At 38.2% G+C, this 19,856-nt stretch overlaps 1 long non-coding RNA gene across 3 annotated transcripts in view; it reads right to left on the bottom strand.

The window, feature by feature from the left end:
• Positions 1-2,630: 2,630 nt before the first annotated feature.
• Positions 2,631-19,856, bottom strand: part of LOC129634505 (uncharacterized) — a 52,432-nt gene continuing 35,206 nt past the window's right edge. For 2 of the 3 annotated variants that reach the window (XR_008705702.1, XR_008705704.1), the window contains 5 exons: positions 13,325-13,627; positions 10,925-11,029; positions 5,069-5,153; positions 3,826-3,850; positions 2,631-2,901 (listed from right to left, as the gene is read on the bottom strand). This is a non-coding gene — a long non-coding RNA (uncharacterized LOC129634505). The remainder of the gene's footprint in view (positions 2,902-3,825; positions 3,851-5,068; positions 5,154-10,924; positions 11,030-13,324; positions 13,628-19,856) is intronic. The other variant, XR_008705703.1, reaches the window with a different exon arrangement.

Raw genomic sequence — 19,856 nt, 5'->3', positions numbered from 1 at the left:
TGACATATACAACCAACATTTACCAGTGCGAGTTATATTTCCACATTCCCTAATTGAGGCAATAGTGCTCAGGTTTGACAACTTGGAAAGTTAGGTGTTATGTGGGTCAAACATAGCAAACTGTTTATTATAAATAAAAGCAATTTCCCTAAATCTGGATTGATATTATTGTGAAACACAGAAAGTTACTAAAATTATTCCTCTCTTCGTTGGGAGAATGTAAAATTGTTTATCTGTAATATATTTGCCAAATAAAATGTTTCCCCTGTTTTTCAACAGTTCTAATAATCATGAACTGGCTTACAAGACATTTTCTAGGTTAATTATATGCTGTCATTGCAGGAATGAAATGTTTAAATCAAAGCAGAATAGCATTTACTATTTACAAGAGTTTGTTAAAGGCAATATATAAAGAATAAACTCCCTAAAGTCTAAACAACCTAACATTTTATTATCAACCTTGTTTTAATCAGTATATTTTTGCTTTCCAATTTTTGGTAATATTAAAACATCCTTTCTTCATTCAATGTTTGCCCCTTTTTCTTCTGGTTTACTTTTGGGAGATGCTGAAGTCAATTCTGGTTAGCCTATGACAAAATATAAACTTATTAATAGGATATTAGGAAAACTCATAGAACTCAAGAATTTGAAAACATATGGCAAGAATACTGGAGTGGGTTGCATTTCCCACTCCAGGGGATCTTCCCAGCCCAGGGATCAAACCTGAATCTCCTGCATCTCCTGCATTGGCATGCGGATTCTTTACCAACTACACTTCTTGGGAAGCCCAAGCATATATACACATCGCAGAAAGGGCAAGAGCAACTGGATATCTCAAACATAGAGGTTCACAGACTATTTAAGAGCATTGCCATTGATCTGACCCAGCTCCCAAAACATAATTCGAAATGACAAGTGCCAGCAAAGAAATGGTCATTTAAAAACTTTAAACATTACTCATCTCTAAATAAAGTCAATATAATATTTAATAAAATAACATGTCCCCAAAATCATAAGAATGAATCAGACTATTTGAACAGTTTAGCCTAAACATGCTTTAGGATCATATCATCCCCCTATACCTAAATCTGTGTTCACCAAAACAATTTTATGATCATTGAATTCATTTTTGATGTATTCATATCTAGTCGAAAAACAGATATCCAATAGAAAGAACAAAATAAAGTCATTAGTGGTTCTCTCATCATTACCACATCCATATAAATTTAAATATTGGTATTAAAACCAATAACCCCTGTCCAGTAAATTAGGTTATTGTGAGACAACACCTAGACTAGATGGACTCTCAAGACCACATAATATATGCTTTAAGAGTGAAGGTTAGTTATTTTGGAAGTTCAAAGGCAAATACAAAATTATGATAGTGTGGTGGTTTCATCTCTAAGTCATGTCCGATTCTTGCAACCCCATGGACTGTAGCCTGCTAGGCTTCTCTGTCCATGGGATTCTCCAGGCAAGAATACTGGAGTGAGTTGCCATTTCCTTCTCCAGGGGATCTTCCTGACCCAGGAATCAAACCTGGGTCTCTTGAATTGCAGGCAGATTCTTTATCAACTGAGCTATGAGGGAAGCCTGAAAAATTATTGATAAAAGATATTATATAAGATAAGAAGCTCTGGGTCACTAAGATGTGTGGTGAGGTAAAAGAGGAAAGAACATGTGTGCATGAATGAATGAATGAAACTCTCTCAGTTGTGTGTGACTGTTTGCCACCCCATGGATTATAGCCCGCCAGGTTTCTCTATCCATGGAATTTTCCTGGTGAGAATACTGGAGTGGGTAGCCATTTCCTTCTCCGGGGAATCTTCCCAACCCAGGGATCAAACCTATGTCTCCTGCACTGCAGGCAGATTCTTTACTGTCTGAGCCACAAGGGAAACTAGGTTATACTCTAAATTAGTTAAGCAAGTAGAATGAAAAGACTGGTGTAGAAGTGCTTTTTTATTCATTATTTTATTCAGTCCTATACTTTTCTGATAGATACATGATAGGATGGATGGATGGATGGATGGATAAATGGATGGATGGATAGGTAGGTAGGTAGGTAGACAGACTACCAAATGACTTCCTTGACAATGAAAAACTGATCCACTTTGATTTTACAGCTAAAAGCAGAATCCTCAGCACAGGTTCAGTCCCAGGAAAGAGTAACAATTCAGAATATCCACCCCACAAGGTTTTTGCATGTAATAACTCATTCATCTTTAACTTTATGGGCTTGTAAATGATAAAGGAAGAAAGTACTTTACTGAGACCAAACTGAAGATTTTTATCTGCTCTCAAAGATTTTCCAATTAACCACCTCAAACGAATTTTTTATGATTGGCATTTACATCCTATCTTTCCAAAGTAAATTTAGAACTCAATCTGGTTTGATTCAGAGCTCAGAAATGTTAATTATATTACCTAAATGTGTGAGTCTTGACCAAAGTGAAGTATTTTAATTTAAAATCCAGTCATTAGTACTAAATAGGGAGTACCCAAATGGCTGTCCACAGGCAAATGAGGCTCTGATTAAGGTTTCATTATTTATAGTGAAACTGAGAAAAATAAGCGCAATGCAGAAAGTTTTTCATAAAACTAAACTTTATTTTTATTTCTATCTATAATATTTATTTTATAATTAATTCTTGGGAAAATATGTCATACATTAAATAATAACACCATATAATAAATGCATATTGCATGTGATCAAGATATAATCCTAAATTGTCCATGAATTAAAAATTAAAGAAGACAATTATATCAGTAGGGTTACAGTGAGGAGGCAGCAATCACACAGTTATTTGAATGAAGAGAACTTTAAAAATTGGAAACTGGAGAAATAAAAAACATTCTTAAGATACCAGAAATAGCAACTGCAGAAAGTAGTATCTCCACCTGTAGGGATGGAGGAACAAGGAAAGAGGTTGTTAAAACTTAGAAACTAGAAAGGTAGAGGAGGGAGCCCATATGAACTCAAACATCCGAGGTGACGCTGCATGCCTGATGCTTATGTTGAGGGTTGGAGTGGAAGGAGTTGTGCACAAGGAATTTCTTTCTGCAAGTATGGGAAAACTGGCAAACCAGTCCCACTTAATGCTGTAGGAGGGAGGGAACTGCGGCTGCCTGGTGAAGGGTTGCTGAGCTAATGCTCACAAGAACAGGAAGAAGGCAGAAAGAAAACTGGAAGCTGACAGGCTGCAGCAAGTCCCTCCTTTCTCCTGCCACCTCCCAGTCTCCTCTAACACTCCCTAGTGGAAGAGCCTAACAGGGAGCCAGCTTAACAGAGTAAAAGTGGAGTTTACAGAGTCCAAGCATCACAAAGCGGGGTACAAAAGGGCTTAAGAAGTTAACTGGTACAATACTGCTGGCTTTTACTTACTAAATTTTCACTTATATATAAAATACCACTTAGTGACAAAATTTTATCAATAGAAACTTTATAAGTCAAGTCAGTGAAACTGAGGTGGATGAACCAAGAGCCTGTTATGCAGTGAAGTAAGTCAGAAAGAGAAAAACAAATATCATACATTAATGCATATATATGGGATCTAGAAAAAACGGTAGTGATGAACCTATTTGCAGGGAAGGAATAGAGATGCAGACGTAGAAAATGGGCATGTGGTGGACTCAGCAGGGAAAGGAGAAGACGGGAGGAATTGAGAGAATAGCACTGAAACATATACACTAATGTGTAAAACAGCTAGTTAGTGGGAATTTGCTGTATAACACAGGGGGCTCAGCCTGGTGCTCTGTGATGACCTAGAGGGTTGGGATGTGGTGAGGGAGGCTCAAGAGGGAGGGGAATACATGCATACTTACTGCTGATTCACGTGTTTGTGAGACCCTGGGAGAAAGCAAACATGCCATCTCTCACCTTTGTAGCCTTGTATTGGAGAGGGGAACACTGGGGGCACTCTCAAAGTCGAGTTGCTCTCCAGACTTTGTGCTACCAACTTCAGAACTTTTCTCTTTTGATGCTCTTCAACTGTACCCTTGCCTTTGAAGCTCCCACCACTATATAGAACCACTCTTCTCTTCCCATGCTTAACACTTTTGTTACCAGCCTCCAAACCCCTCCACCATGTTCATTAAGATCTGAAGCATCTGGCTCAAGATACTCCTTCACACCCTGAATCCTGCATGTTCAGCCTGATTCAATCATACACGTGAAGGAAACATTAAATAGTAACTGCACAGTTGTCTGATCCAGACCCCAACACACTTGGCTTCTACGGCACTTCAGCAATCCTGTCTCAGGAAATAACCAACATCAACCTTAATTATAATCACTAATTTCTGGACTACTGAACTCTGAAACTAAATCCACCTAAATTCTCTAGTCCTTTCACTCATCTTAAGGCTTACCTAAGGCTTACCTTAGAGCTTCTCTCTCTAACCACTTTCCCAAACTATCAGCCCCTTTAATTTTGTCTTTCTAACTTAATCAGGAGTTATAATTAACGTTTATTGAGAGCTTACTCTGCCAGGCCCTACTCTAAGTGCTGCATGAATATCACCTCATTTCATTCTCACAGCAACCTTATAAAGAAGCTGCTACAATCTTGTAAACAGTTATTTCTACCATTTTCTAGCCATGCCTTCAATTTCCTTTGACAGTGCACAACACTTGCCTACCTAACTGTGGGCGTAGTTTATCCTTTTTTTTTTTTTTTCAGACTTCCAAAAAAGAAATCACATAATTACAGAAAAAACAGAATAATTAAATTGATTGGTTCAGGTTCCTAAGCTAAGACTCCAGCATTATTCAGTAGCCCCATATGCACCCCAAGTTAAATTCCTTTGCCACTTTTATAAAACAGTTCCAAAGCTTTAACGCTCTGTTCAAGCTGCATTTTATGTTCTCTTCCGCTACTCTACTCAACTCTATTCTATTCTCACCCTCACTCTCAACCTGTGGCCTGAACTTCCACTTTATGAAGAATATAGACATCATAAAGCATAATTTCCCTCTCCTTGAGCTCCTGTTTTATCGAAGTGTGCTTATTTTTGTCACCAGTCTCAAAGGAAGGAGATTGCCTTGATTCAACCCCTTCTTTCTTACCTCATGATCTCATTTCATCTGTCTCTCTTCTATCTTCAGTCCTTCATTCAACAAATATTCATGAGCATCTACTAGGTGTCAGAACCTGTTTGAGGGAAACTGGATACATAAGTGGACAAAACAAATATCCTTGCCCTTACATTTTAGCCTCTCTATTGGTCCATGTGCCTTAGATCTTCTTTAAATAATCAAATTCACCTTATATACCCACCAGATGGTAAAGCGTCCGCCTACAATGCGGGAGACCCAGGTTCAGTCCCTGGGTTGGGAAGATCTCCTTGAGAAGGAAATTGCACCCCACTCCAGTATTCTTGCCTGGAAAATCCCATGGACAGAGCAGCCTGGTAAGGACCTCTGTCCCAGAGGACCATGGGGTCGCAAAGAGTCAGACACGACTGAGCGACTTCACTTCACTTCATGCATCTCCAAAAAAAGTTGTCAGTTGCAACTTCTGTCTCTTCATCATTAAATTACTTAAAAAGGATATCCTTGAGGGGTAGGAAACAATATCTTAAGAATGAAGTATATGGTAAATAACTGCTAAACAGAAAGAATCACGGTGATGCCACCAAATAAAATGCCCATGAGCCACAGAGTCACACACTTGTCCCTCCTCTTCCTGAGGCTGCCTGCTTCTCTGGATGACCAAGATTCAGAGAAAGCATCCCCAGAAACAATGTGTGCTCAGGGGATGTGATTCATCACACCCAAACTGCAGACGCCAGTTGACAGCAAACTCAGCTTACTTTCCCTTCACTTTTGGGTAGCTAAAGGCCTTAAACAAAGATTATAGGACAAATGTTTCCAGGCCTCCAACTCAAATCCAGCATAAATTCCAAGAGTACGGATGAGAAAGTACCAGATTAAAGAAGAGTAGGAAGTCAAGTCAAGGAGAGTGCACCCATAATTCTCTAGGCAAACAGCAGGCCTCTATAGATGAATAACAGAAAAACTTGAATACAGAGCCTGTGAAAAACTATTACTAAATGAATTAAATAAATGTATGAGAAAAACAAATGAAAAATATTTGTTCAAAATATGCTTGTAATTGAACAAACAATTTTAAATAAGGATTATTCACTCAGTCTCCCTTGCTGGTTTTGAGTATAGAGGAAAGAGATCACAAGGCAAGAAATATAAAAAGCCTCTAGAAAATGGAAAAAGCAAGGAAATGAATTCTTCCCTGGAGCCTCCATAAAGGAACACAACTTCACCAACACCTTCAATTAAGGCCTATTCCCTAATCTATTTTAAGTTAATTTTAATGTATGGTATAATACAGTTCATTTTTTTGCTTGAGGATATCCAGTACTCCCAACATTTACTGAAGAGACTTTCATTTCTCCATTGCATATTCTTGCCTCTTTTGTAAAAAATAACTGACCTTATATGGCTTGTTTTAAGACTCTGTTCTGTTGCATTGACCTCTGAGTGTTTTTATACCAGCATCATACTGTTTTGATTACTACAGATTTGTAATTTGGTTTGAAGTTAGGCAGTGTGATGCCTCCAGCTTTGCTGTTTTTACTCAAGATTGATATCAAATTTGGGGGTCTTTTATGGATCAAATTTTTAAATTGTTCTATTTCTATGAAAAATTTCATTGGAACTTTTAGAGAGATTATACTGAATGGACATTTCAGCAATATTTTTAATCTATGAATATGGAATATCTTTCCATTTTGTCTTCATTTTAATCATCAATGTCTTACACTTTTCAGTGTACAGATTTCTTACCTCCTTGGTTATATTTGCTTCTAAGTGAGTATTAATATTTTATTATTTTGATACAGTTATGAGATTATTAATTTCTTTGATAGTTCATTGTTAATGTATAGAAAAGCAACTAATTTTGTATATTGATTTTGTATCCTGCAAATTTACTGAATTTTTATTAGTCCTAACAGTTCTATAGAGAAGTCCTATGGTTTTCTATATCTAATATATCATCTGCAAAAAGAGACTTCTGTTCCTTATTTGGATTATTTTATTTTTTTTTGTCTAATTGTTCTGGCTACAACTTACAGTACTATGTTGAATAAAAGTGACAGAAGTGGCATCTTTGCCTTGTTCCTAATGTTAAAGGTAGTTTTCAGCTTTTCACCATTAAGTATGATGTTAGCGGTGGGCTGGCATCACCAACTCAATGGACATGGGTTAGGGTGAACTCGAGGAGTTGGTGATGGACAGGGAGGCCTGGAGTGCTGAGGTTTATGGGGTCACAAAGAGTCAGACACGACTGAGAGACTGAACTGAACTGAAGTAGCTGTGGGCTTGGTATCTTGGAAACCCATCCCTCATGTGGGAGTCAAAAGCTGAGGTGCTAGATGTGCCGTCCAAACTCTGCTTCTCAGGGAAAAGCTGGGAATAGGCATTCTCTCTCAATAGTATTTCACTGCTGGGTGCCGAGTTTATAGTGAGCATGTGTCTCAGCCTTTTCTACCCATTTAGTGTTTTTTCATATGTCTGATATGTAGAAATTGCTTAGCTAGTTTCTCAATTGTTTTTTCAGAGGGAATTTCTCAGAATGTACCTATATACATGATGCTTCCATGAAAGGAACAATATTCAGGAGCCTCCTATGTCAACATCTTGATAAACTCTTCAAACTTTTGCTATTCCTAGAAGACACTGGAGGACACTGAAATGGCTCACTCACTACGTGTCTTAACTTCTTCTAACATGCTGAGGCTAACCAGCTAAAAACTATTTCACAATCCCTTGTACCAAGGTTCTAGGATTTAAGTTCCTACCATCAGATGTTAAACTGGACTTTGGCACTCACTTTGTTGGTGTGGTTTGGACAGCAGTGGCACCGGCTGGGACAGCAGCCCCTAAATTGGGAGACTATTTTCTGCTCACAGCAGAGGTTCACGAGCTAATAACTTGTAGTCATTTCTTTCTGATACTATAGCGTCCTGCTTGGGTTAAAAGCAATAATTTCCTGACAGCCAGTGTAAGTTGGGAACCATTCCTGGAAGCTCAACCTAGAATCTGTGAGCCATTTAATACTCTGAAGAATCTCTTTGTGCTCAAACTGACTATAGTGAGTTTTAATCTCCAAAACTGAACACTGACCAAAATGCTACTTATTTATTCTGGAGAAAATTTCCATCTGTGAAGAAAGAGATTTGTGACCAAGACAGCAATTCAGACACAGATTTCACTCTGCATATTAGACTTTAAGTCAGTAAAGCAGGAACCACCTAAAAAACAAAGAATGACAATTACCTTGTGCTATAGTAGGTCCTCGGAGAAGGCGATGGCACCCCACTCCAGTACTCTTGCCTGGAAAATCCCATGGGCAGAGGAGCCTGGTAGGCTGCAGCCCATTAGGTCGCTAAGAGTCGGGCACAACTGAGCGACTTCACTTTCACTTTTCACTTTCATGCATTGGAGAAGGAAATGGCAACCCACTCCAGTGTTCTTGCCTGGAGAATCCCAGGGACAGGGGAGCCTGGTGGGCTGCCGTCTCTGGGACCGCACAAGAGTCGGACACGACTGAAGTGACTTAGCAGCAGCATAGTAGGTCCTTATTATCTACTTTATATATAATGTGTATCTGTTAATCCCAAATTCCTAATTTATCCCTCACCCTGCTTTTCCCTTTGGTAACCATAAATTTGTTTTCTATGTCTGCCAGTCTGTTTCTGTTTTGTAAATAAGTTCATTTGTATCATTTTTTTAGATTCTACATATAAGTGATATTCAACATCTTGTATCAATATTCAATACCCATAATGGAAACTAATCTGAAAAATATACATATTTACATATATATTAAACTGAATCACTTGGCTGTAAACAGAATCTAACACAACATTGTAAATCAACTATTCTTAAATTTAAAAAAAAAGAATGGCAAGCAATGATGTGTTATGGTCCTCATTGGGCATTTGATGTGTTGAAATTTGGATGTAGCATTTAAAAAGATATCCGAATTTCTTTACTAAAACTTAAGAAAGCAACATGCACTGTTGTCTTATATTATTTCTTTCTATAAACATGCATCAGGACTTTTCCATATAAACACCTTCAAGAAGCAGTAACTACTCATCTGCATGAACCTACAGGCCCTGGGAAGGTCAAGCATTGATTTGAACTCCAATAGGAAGCAAAAGAGAACTCAGAATCCAGGTCTATTACTCCTGGAGCCTCAAGGCTGTTCTCTCTGAATTTAGTTATCCATCTTTCTTTACCTCTGGGCTGTGGAGAAGCTCTACATATCCTATTCTTTTAACCCTATTTCAAGTACTGACTGATGACCACCTAAGAGGGATATGTGACATTCTCCATGGTTTTGACTTCTATAGTCCCATGATTATTTCTTAGGTGCACAAACAATAGCCATAGAATAGACAATAAATTTTTGTAACAGATAGTGTGGCGACAGGAAATAAATATTTGAGTGTCAAAGGTATAAAGCATCCTGGGTAGTTGAGATACGTATCATAAAACAGACCTAGTTCCTGCTCTTAACTGACAGGCAGTGCCCATTTTGCTTGAGTGTTTCTGCTTGCTTGTAAAGTCAGAGCTCAAACTGAAACAACAGCAAAAAAGCACAGATGCAGAGCTTAATTTGAACTGGGTTTCTATACCTATAAAACTCACTTTAAATCCATTACACTATAATAAGCAATTTCTTACCAATAGTGTACTCGGACCTGGAACTCTCAAGAACTTAACCATTTTACACTCCTTGTGTATGGAAAAACTAACAAATAAATCCTTTATGGAAATTTTCTATATTTCAATAGGGGTTTAGATAACCCAGGCTTTTGCATTGCTCAAAACTTATCTAATAGTGCACTTAAAATCTGAATATCACAGTTATATAAATTTCACCTAGAAAAAAAAAAAAAACCTGAAAAAAAAATTACATGAATGCTAAAACGTCTAGGAGTGAAAAGTACCTATGTCTGCAACTTAGTCTGAAATGCATCAGAAACTTAGATGCACAGAAGACAAATATAACAAAATGTTAACAATCATAGATTCTAGGTGGCATATTGAAATATTCTTTGTATTGCACATTTCCATAAAAAGTTCAGAGGAAAAATGGTCCACTATAGCAGACCAATCTGAGACATTGCAGGTGGATTCTTTACCAGCTGAGCTACAAGGGCAGTTTATTTTGTAGGCACATGGAAGATGCAGAGAGGTGTAGAGGACTCTAACAAGCTCACTTAACATTACCCTACTAAAGAAAAACCTGCAAACACCAGCTGAAAACTAAAATCACAGGCTTGGGGATTCTTTTTAATATCTGCAGGGCATGTATTTCAAGTATTTTTATTACACTGAAAACTGAAAAATTGGTCTGCCTTCTGTTTCAAGGTAATAAACTGCTACTAATGCCTTTAAGGAAGTGGGGATCACACAGAGGGAAGAGCCCTTTACTGTAGGCAATCTTAGTGGGTTTTGGGGGTGCAAGACCAGGAGAAAGAAAAAGGGAGGAGGAGAGGCAGAGGCAGGGAGAGGAAACAGGGAAATAGGAAGGAGATGGAGAGAGGGGGAGAGGAGAAAAGGAAAAGAAATTGAAGTTCCAAGGCCTAGAAGGGTAAAAGGAGCCAACCAGATGAAGGGCTGAAACAAAAGAATTCAATGAAACTCCAAGATGTTGCACAGCTGAAGGACATTTTGAGACTTGGGAGGCCAATTCACTTGTGCTTGTTTACATTGCTGGTGTGTAAACTCTATCCTTTATCCTTTCCCCAAATCGTCACTAACATCTCTTAGATTCATGAATATTTTCTGTGAATTGGCTTTTACTGGACATCAGACAGGGAGCTCAGTTTTTCTTCTTGGGTCAGTGTAGTGGAGAAATCTTGAGATGGGCTTCAGACTCCCACAAACCTTGAATGAAAGGTATCCAGGTCAATTTTATGGAGATCTCTTGGGCTCAGGATGAATGGGAAGGAGGAGGGGGGTGGGGTTCCAACACTGGCATTTTCAATTAGCCTGTTGAAAAAAATAAAAAAATTCAAGCTGAGTTTTCTTATCCATTTTTAATTCAGAACACCCTCATTACCAGATATGGAAATTCAGGAAAGACATTTTCAGCTTTTGGCGATCAGTCTTTTTTCATGGGGTAATATTGCCACCTGCTGGTATTTGAAAACAGAAATACCTTTATAACATTCAGTAGTTTTAAATTTGAAATTGTTTAGAAACCTTAAGAGACTTTCATTTAACTGGCAAATTCTTCCTTTGTGCTAGAATACAAACTTCTATAAAAGGCAAGTTCTTTGTCCTCAAAGACTTCGTATTATCTAATGGCAAACTTAAAAACACTTTCTTACTTTTCAAGATTCAGGCCCCATTTCATCAGTACAACTTACCTAAGGTGGGTAGCCTTGGCCTGCAGTGGCTTGGGGGTGGGACTGGGGCAGGGGGTGGGTTCCCAAGGAGAGATTGAGGCGGGGTCACGGCAGTGAAAACATCAGTTCCTACCCACTAGATCAGTGGTCCATGACATGGGCCCCAGCCTTTCGGCTTTGCAGAAAAGAATTTCCACAAAGATACAGAAAGTAGTGAGGCATGTGAAGTATTTATTAAGAGGGAAAAGAGTATAGTACGTGTAAACAGACACGAGCAGACTCAGAGGGACAGTCCCTGAGTTGCACTGTCGTGGCAGTTTGAATTAACTTTATGGGGTATTTCTTACAGGTTTCCTTTAGCCAGTGGTTTTGACTGGCTGGTTATGTCCATATTTGGTATATCTTAGGATCCTCCCATGTGTGCACACACATCTCTTAGCCAAGATGGATTTTACCAAAAAGGAGTATGGGTACAGAACATACTTTGACGTAACTCCTCCTTTAACATCCAAGGAGACTTTTCTGTGCATCTGTAGTTGGGGAGTTTGGGCAGGGTCCAGCCTCCTCCCTTAATTATCCTGCTTTTCTCTTCTTGAGAGTTTCAGTTCATAGAGAATGAATCTCCAATTGCTTTACCCCGGTTGCAGGGCAATCTGCCTCCTACTTCAAAACTTTTTGACAGCAAGTTCTCACCCTTCTGAAACAGAAATTGACTGCTCCCTCCCTCAGGCCCTAGTTCATCCTGTACATATTTCTTTCTTAGCACATACAATACACCACAGTACTTGTTTTATTACAACATCTGTCTCCTATAACCAGACCATAAATTCCTTGAAACTCAGGGACTGTATCTTTGGTGCATTTATACTCCTAGTACCTGGAACAGAACCTACACATTGTAACCAGTAAGTATTTGGTAAATGAATAAATGAATGACAGTCAAAAAAGCACAAGCAAAGTAAATATTATTACATATAAACTTTTATTAATTCAAAATAACTTTAAATATTTTGGCTTCAGATATGCACATTATGTACTTCCTTATATATGTGTGTGTGTGTGTATGTGTGCTCATTCAAAAAACTCACCTTTTGCAAAATTCCTATACATGAAATCAGTAAAGAACAAATATGAAGCTACCTCAGTAGGTAATTTTTCCATCAGCATATAATCCATAAACTCTTCATTTTTATAAGGTAATCCAAAACAAGATACTGATGGACTGTCTCATCAGTTAAGAGCACCAATGAAGACAAAACATTCGGAGTAAATAAATTTTATCTATTTGATAATGAGTCACCATTGTTGAGGTACAAAAGAAACTGAAAAGTTGTGATATTTGAATTATGCATGTTAGTTACATAACCCAGGATCACAAACAGAGCTGAGTTTGAGATCTGTTGAGATCTGCATATGAATTCTGTGGAACTCCAGGGCACCCAAGTCCCCTGAGTTTGAACAAGAACTAGAGTTCTCTTCTTCAGAACTCTTTGGAAAGGCACTTCCAGGGAGCCTGGCTGTTTACCCTCAGTCAGGAGATTGTCAAAGAACATGCAAATGAAGTGTGGGAGGTAGGAGACCAATTCTTACAGGGGTCTATATACAAGTACTCTGAGCAGATAATCTGGATACCTCTATTCCATTAAGCAAAAGCTGATGGAAATTCCTGTATGTTCTTCCCATTTGCCTCACACCTTCTATTTCCCACTCATTCCTCTTTCCTTCTTGCCTTCCATTCCAAGGTTGATCTCATCCTTTTCCAGTTAAGTTCTGAGACCTTAACTCATAAATTATCTTTCTTCAGTCTTCCTCCTCTTTTCCTCACCTTCCTCCCTATGTATCAAAACACCAAGCTTCTTCTGTCTTGGGGGGAAAAGAGCCCTCCATTGAGTCCTGTTTCTGAAGAGCCCAGCGACAAATCCTAAGTCCTTCTTACCTTCACCATCAATCTTCATAAAAGATTTTACTTGCTGCCACAGTTATCTTCTCCCTTTGATGGCACAATTTCTTGAGACCTGAGTTTTCTCAGACTTGTATCTTGATAGTGCTTTCCTCCCCAGATTACCAATCATCAACAGACTTGTCAGCTTCAGTTACTCCGACTCAACTCTTGACATTTTGGGCAATAGGGATTATCACACTCGACTGAACATGCTTCTCCCCATCTTCTGCACTTCATCCTCTTCATACTTCTCAATCAGTTCTCAGTTTTCTTCCCTGGAACCTCTTCTTCTTACCTCTAAAAGAGAAGGTAGAAGAACAGTTTAGTTCTTCTAGAACTGTTTATGACTAAACAGTTTAGTCCTCATCTTGTTCTCACTTGATATACTCTAACTTAGGGATTTCAGCTATTATTTCTGTCCTTCATAACAAAAATCTATTAAGGGCCAACCATGTGACAGGTACTTATCCTTGGAGTTTGTGATTCAGTGATGAACAAGACTGAGAAGGTCCCCATTATCATGAGTTGATATTCTTGTGTACATGTATACTGTAAGGGAAGGGTAGGTAGTGGCAAATATTAAACAAATTAAACAGCAAATAAATAGGAAAGTATCAAAAGTGACAAATACTAAACAAATTAAATAGCAAATAAATAGGAAAGTATCAAAATATCAAAAGTATCAAAAATAAAGTAACAAAAACTCTGCAATTGAGTCTTGTTAGAGAGGCACTCTGAGCTTAGCTTCCCCAAGGCTGGCATAGGTTAACCCCAGACTATCTAGCTAGGGAGATTGCCAGTTGAGGTTTCTGTGTGAGGCTGAGGGTCATGGCTCAAAGTGAGCCACCCAAGCTGAACTGACCCCAACTCACTGCCAGATCTCAGAGGGGTCTCTAATACCAGAGGTCTTGAGAGCGAAGAAGCATCACTAGGCTTTGACCAAACTAAAGGACAGGAGTCCAAACAGAAGAGCAGCAACTGACAGAGGTGACCATGGTGACCAGAGGAACCTTGAGACAATATAGAAATCTGAGAATCCTGCCTTCTTCAAGCCAGAAGATCACAGAAGCCACCTCTCCATCATATACTCAGATAACATCTTAGAGAAAAATGCTTAAGAGAGCAGTTATACTAAGATCATTAAACACTACTGAAACCTGAAAGGAAATGTTTAAATGCTTACACGAGCCTAAGTTTAAAACCTGGCAATTTCCTTGTATTTTTTGTTACTGTTGTTTGTTCCCTCATACTACCAATCCCCCAATAACCAGCAAATTGAGACTTGTAGAGGGTGAATTAGAGCAGTGATAGCAAATAAACTTTTCCCTGCAGTTCTGAGTTGTGAAATGGGTAGCCCTATGACATGGCTATGTGTTTGTCTCTAATTCTGACCTCTTTCTTGAGTTCCAGACCAGGAACAGACACACAGATGTAGAGAACAGATGTGTGGACACAGCAGAGGAAGGAGAAGGTGGAATGAATTAAGAGAGTGGCATCAACATAAACACACTACCATGTATAAAACAGCTAGTGTGAAGCTGCTGTGTAACACAGCTTGCTGCTCCATAGCGACCTAGAGGGGTAGGACAGGGGGATGGGAGGGAGGGAGGCTCATGAGGGAGGGGACAGATGTATACTTACAGCTGATTAATACTGTTTTACAGCAGAAACCAAAAACATTGTAAAGCAAGTATCCGCCAATAAAAATAAATAAAATGTATCTGTCTCACCTACAGACCAACTTTTTCCTAAATCCTTTGCCTCAGTTAAGATGAATTTCTGATCTTCATAATTAATCAGATTGAAAATTTTGGAGTCTCTAAAATATCACAAGCCTAACCTGAAATACTGTTCAGATATAACGTTTATTTATAGTCTCTGCCACTCTGCTAGCTCAGGGCCTCTTTAATGTCATCTAAAAGATTAAAGTCTCTTGACTGGTTTTCCTGGGAACAGGGCATGAGGATAGTCCTGTGGGAATGGACATAAACTGAGAATCTTTGTATTAACATATTATTAATATTAACACCCATCAGAAAGTACTCCACCATGGAAGAGGCACTAAACAACCAAGTATACAGAATACTAACCAGCTGACATCATCCAGCATGTCACTGACCCCCTTAGTGCTGGCATAATGGGCTAAGCTGCCAGGGTGGCAGAAACAGCGACTATGCATGGGCCCAACAGTCTGGGCTCCCTCTTACCAAGGCTGATCTAGCTAAGTCCTAAAACAGATTATATAATCTGAAAGAGACCAAAGCTGAACCCCCAGTATAGAACATTTCCCCCAGGAGACCATCAGACAGGGTAAACTGATTACACTGGACCCTTTTCCACTCTGAAAGGGGCAGTGATTCACTTTGACCAGAATCAACACTTATTAAAGGTATGGATTTGCCTTTCCTGACCACAAGTATAAATGTGAGCTTGTGACTTAAAAATTTTAAATGATGCACATTTATGACTTTTCCAAAAATAAACTCCCAAACCTAAATTAAAAATAAAATGGAATAAGGAAAGAAGACAGAGACTTAACACCAGTACCTGAGATTTAACAACGTTTCTGTTTCACTTTATATCCTACAGAGCTTTGCTACCGACCAAACAGATGTACTAAAGCAAGGGAGATGTCAATACAGATTGCTCGGTGCACTATTCCTATTACATACCACAACGTTCAGAAGCTGCCAATCGGAGATGGTAATCTGGAATGCTCAAAAAGCATTCTGAAGGATGGTTGAGGTGATGATACCATGTGAAGATAGGACACCCTCCTCTGGGTTGTAGTTATGCCCTAAATCAGTAAACATTATGCTATCGCATCTGTAAGAAGTAACATACATGTAGGCAAGAAACAAGGGGAAGAAGCAGGAATGGCCTCCTCAGTCCCAGCGCCCATTTAGAAATTTATATTTCCTTTCCCTGCAATGCTAGGTTCTATGAATCTGGAAGTCCTGTTCTCACCAAGGGACAGAGCCCATTAAACTTTAAGTTACAACTGTCGCCTGGTCACTCCAAGTATCTTGAGCCAAGAAACAAATCTGGCAGGAGTAATTGATCTTGGTCATCAGAAAGAGGTAGGGCTTCTGTCACAAAAGTGCAGGGTATTTTTTATTGCCAGATGACAAACGTATGTTTGTCATATGATGGGCATATATGAAAGGGATCTATCTCTTCATACTCCTTTGTCCAATTTTGACAAATGGACAAATACAACAGTCAGAGCTGGACCATATCAGGTCTAGAGCTCATAGTGCAGAAGATAAAATGCATCACAACTGAACTTCCTCCTCTTCCAATCCCACTTTGTTCACTCCCTGACAGGTGGTTTTTCAAAAGGCACTCAGCAATAAATCTTTTTGTATGCACTCTCTGCCCTTTTATTACGGCACATTTCTTTGCCATGTTAAAAAAAAAAAATGCAGGCTCACCTATTTTTCCTGCCCTAGAACCAGCCATTTCTAAAGAATAGGAAGCACTCTACTGCAAAAGAAACTGCTTAATCTAAGTAAAAGTCTTTCCGATTTTTATTTTTAAAATTTTCAAGCTGAAAGGTTGAGAAAAAAGAATATTCCTTTAGAGCTTATAGTAAACATTTTCTAAGCTGGTCTCTAACCACTAAAGCTGGACCATGTGTATACTGACAACTTCATTACTTAGCACCATTTCCTCTCTTATCTTTCCATTTCCCATAGTCACTGTTCAAATCCTTTTGTTAGTTAGTGTATTTTCTCAAGACCTCTAATATTTGACTCCTCAAACATCTGCACATCTCTCTCCCTGACAGGTGACTGATAACTTAGCCCAGTATAGGATTCACTGATGTAATTCTATCACTAGTTCAGTGACATTATCCTACCATCTTCTAGTCTCCAAAGTTCGATGCAAGAAATTTAGTCTCACTCTCATTTTTTTTTTTTTTCCCCTTCACAAGTAACTTTTTTTTTCTTTCTGGAACCCAGCAAGATTTTGTTATTCCTGAAACTTAAAAAATGTATAGGAATACATCTATTAGTTTTCCTCATCAATGCTAATTGAAATTTGGACTGAGGGAAAGGAATAGGGTAATTCTTAAAAATGCAGATCTTCTTTCTAATATGAGTTCTTACAATTTTCTTTTTTTTTTTAACCTTGTAGAACTCCTCCTTGTATCTCCTGAATCTATTAAGTTTATGTCTTCTTTTGTTATTTCATTTTGTTTTTAATCTAGGGTTGGTGGGAAGGTATTTTTGGCAAAGTCACACGTGCATCATTTAAAATTTTATAAGACTTGTTATGAAAAACATTAGGCCTCACACATTTCAGGGGCTTCCCTGGTGGCTCAGATGGTAAAGAATCTGCCTGCAATGCAAGAGACCTGGGTTCGATCCCTGGGTTGAGATCCCCTGGAGAAGGGAATGGCAACCCATGAGAATTCCATGGACAGAGGAGCCTGGCAGGCTACAGTCCATGGGGTGCAAAGAGTCAGACATGACTGAGCAACTTTCAGTTCACTTCACAATTCCACACATTTCAAATTTCTCACCCTAGAAGGCAACTGCTTTCAATTCTTCCTGTTGGTTTCCGGTATTTATCCCCAGTCTCTACATAACATGTTTACAGTCTTATGTTCTTACTATCAGTTACTGGCTTTACTATCTACTGATAATATTTATTATTAATACAGATGATGAGAATTTAGCTCTTTCACATATAACCACCATTCTCACCCCACCCCACCCCACCCCACACACACACAACTGGGCTCCCACATTCTTCCAAAATCTTATAAAGTTATGATTAAATCAATATCCATTTTATTATTAATACAGATGATGAGAATTTAGCTCTTTCACATATAACCACCATTCTCACCCCACCCCACCCCCCCACACACACAACTGGGTTCCCACATTCTTCCAAAATCTTATCAAGTTATGATTAAATCAATATCCATTTTCTCCTAGTCTCTCTCCCTCACACAGCTCCCCTAGCCAGCTCTTCTAAAGGTCTGTGGTATCAATACCACAGGATAATACTGCAGGACCCATATCTATTGTTTAGATTAATCTTGTTTATGTTGACCATGTAAATACTATGATAGCTGAATCATGTTTACTATGATTATTTTCTCTAATTAAGATTTTTTTTTTTACTTTTCTGTTTTAACATTAATTTTTCCTCCCATATTCTCCAGAGCTTGTGTAAATCTCTTCCCAATAGAGTCAAATCCACTGATTATTTTATTAATTTCATCTTCTTGAAGAAGTCTCTCCTTGAGCTTTCTGACCTGTCACAATCTATATCAACTCATTTTCAGGCCTGCTACAAAGCTATCATTTGATGTGTCTCTTTACCCACACTTAGCAAATTCCTTTGTCTCTTTTATGTTGGATCCTGTTCCCTCAATTTTGTTTTCTTCTTCCTTGATTTACACCAGTATTTTAATGATGCACAGGCTCCAATAATGTCCACAGAAATGGTATGTGGAAAATCAACCTCTGAATGTTTTTGTTATAATCTATTTCTCTGTATGAATTTGTTCATAGTTTTTAGATATTCTTCCTCTTGATTTTTCCAATCCACTAATTTGGATTGATCTCCAGAGTGACTCTCCTTAAATTCATCTTCTAAAGTTTGAAATACCTTAACGATTTGAAAATTAACTCCTGATTAAGGAGAAAAATCACAAACACTCGTGATTGCATGCATGCTAAGTCACTTCAGTCTGTCCAACTCTCTGCAATCCCAGGGAGTGTAGCCCATTAGGCTCCTATGTCCATGGTATTCTCAGGGTAAGAATACTGGAGTAGATTGCCATTTCTTCCTCCAGGGGATCCTCCTGACTTAGGGACAGAACTTGCGTCTCTTGCGTCTTCTGCATTGGCAAGCAGGTTCTTTATCCACTAGCGCCACCTAATAAGCCCACAAACACTTTAGAAATTAATGAAAAAGTAACTCCATAAAAATTTACAGAACACAGAAAAAGCCATAATTAGATAAAAACTGATGTCCCTAAATCCTTTCATTATGAAGACAAATGAGCACAAGTTCAGAAACATGTTTATCCTAAGTATTTTTTTAAAAAGCACAAAGTTAACTAAGAAAATTTGAGGAGTCAATAGATAAAGATAACAGAAATAATCTATGATACAGAAAAACAGTAGAAGAGTTACTAAATAATTCCAAAAGATGCTGTTTTAAAGACTAACAAACAAGATATATACACACACATACAAACACATACACCATTTATGATCCTGCTTAAAAATGTGAGAACAAAACAAATATTAGCAAGACTAGAAATAGAAGAAATGTGTGATTTCCTAGAAAATACAAATAAACCAGAGAAAACCAGGTAGAAAACCAACTTGATGAATTACCAAAGAAGGGATTCAAAAGGTGACTATTATTTTAGATAATAATAATACATCCAAAAAGCTTTAAATCTTAGTCTACCTTTTAGGAACAAATAATTACAATACTATTTAAATTATTTCATATCAAACAGAAAGATGAAATGTGTCTCAATTCATTTCATGAA

Source organism: Bubalus kerabau, chromosome 19 (genome assembly GCF_029407905.1).
Source record: "Bubalus kerabau isolate K-KA32 ecotype Philippines breed swamp buffalo chromosome 19, PCC_UOA_SB_1v2, whole genome shotgun sequence".
Lineage (NCBI taxonomy): Eukaryota > Metazoa > Chordata > Mammalia > Artiodactyla > Bovidae > Bubalus > Bubalus kerabau.
Note: the sequence above shows the minus strand (reverse complement) of the source record. Positions and strands in the feature narration are given on the sequence as shown.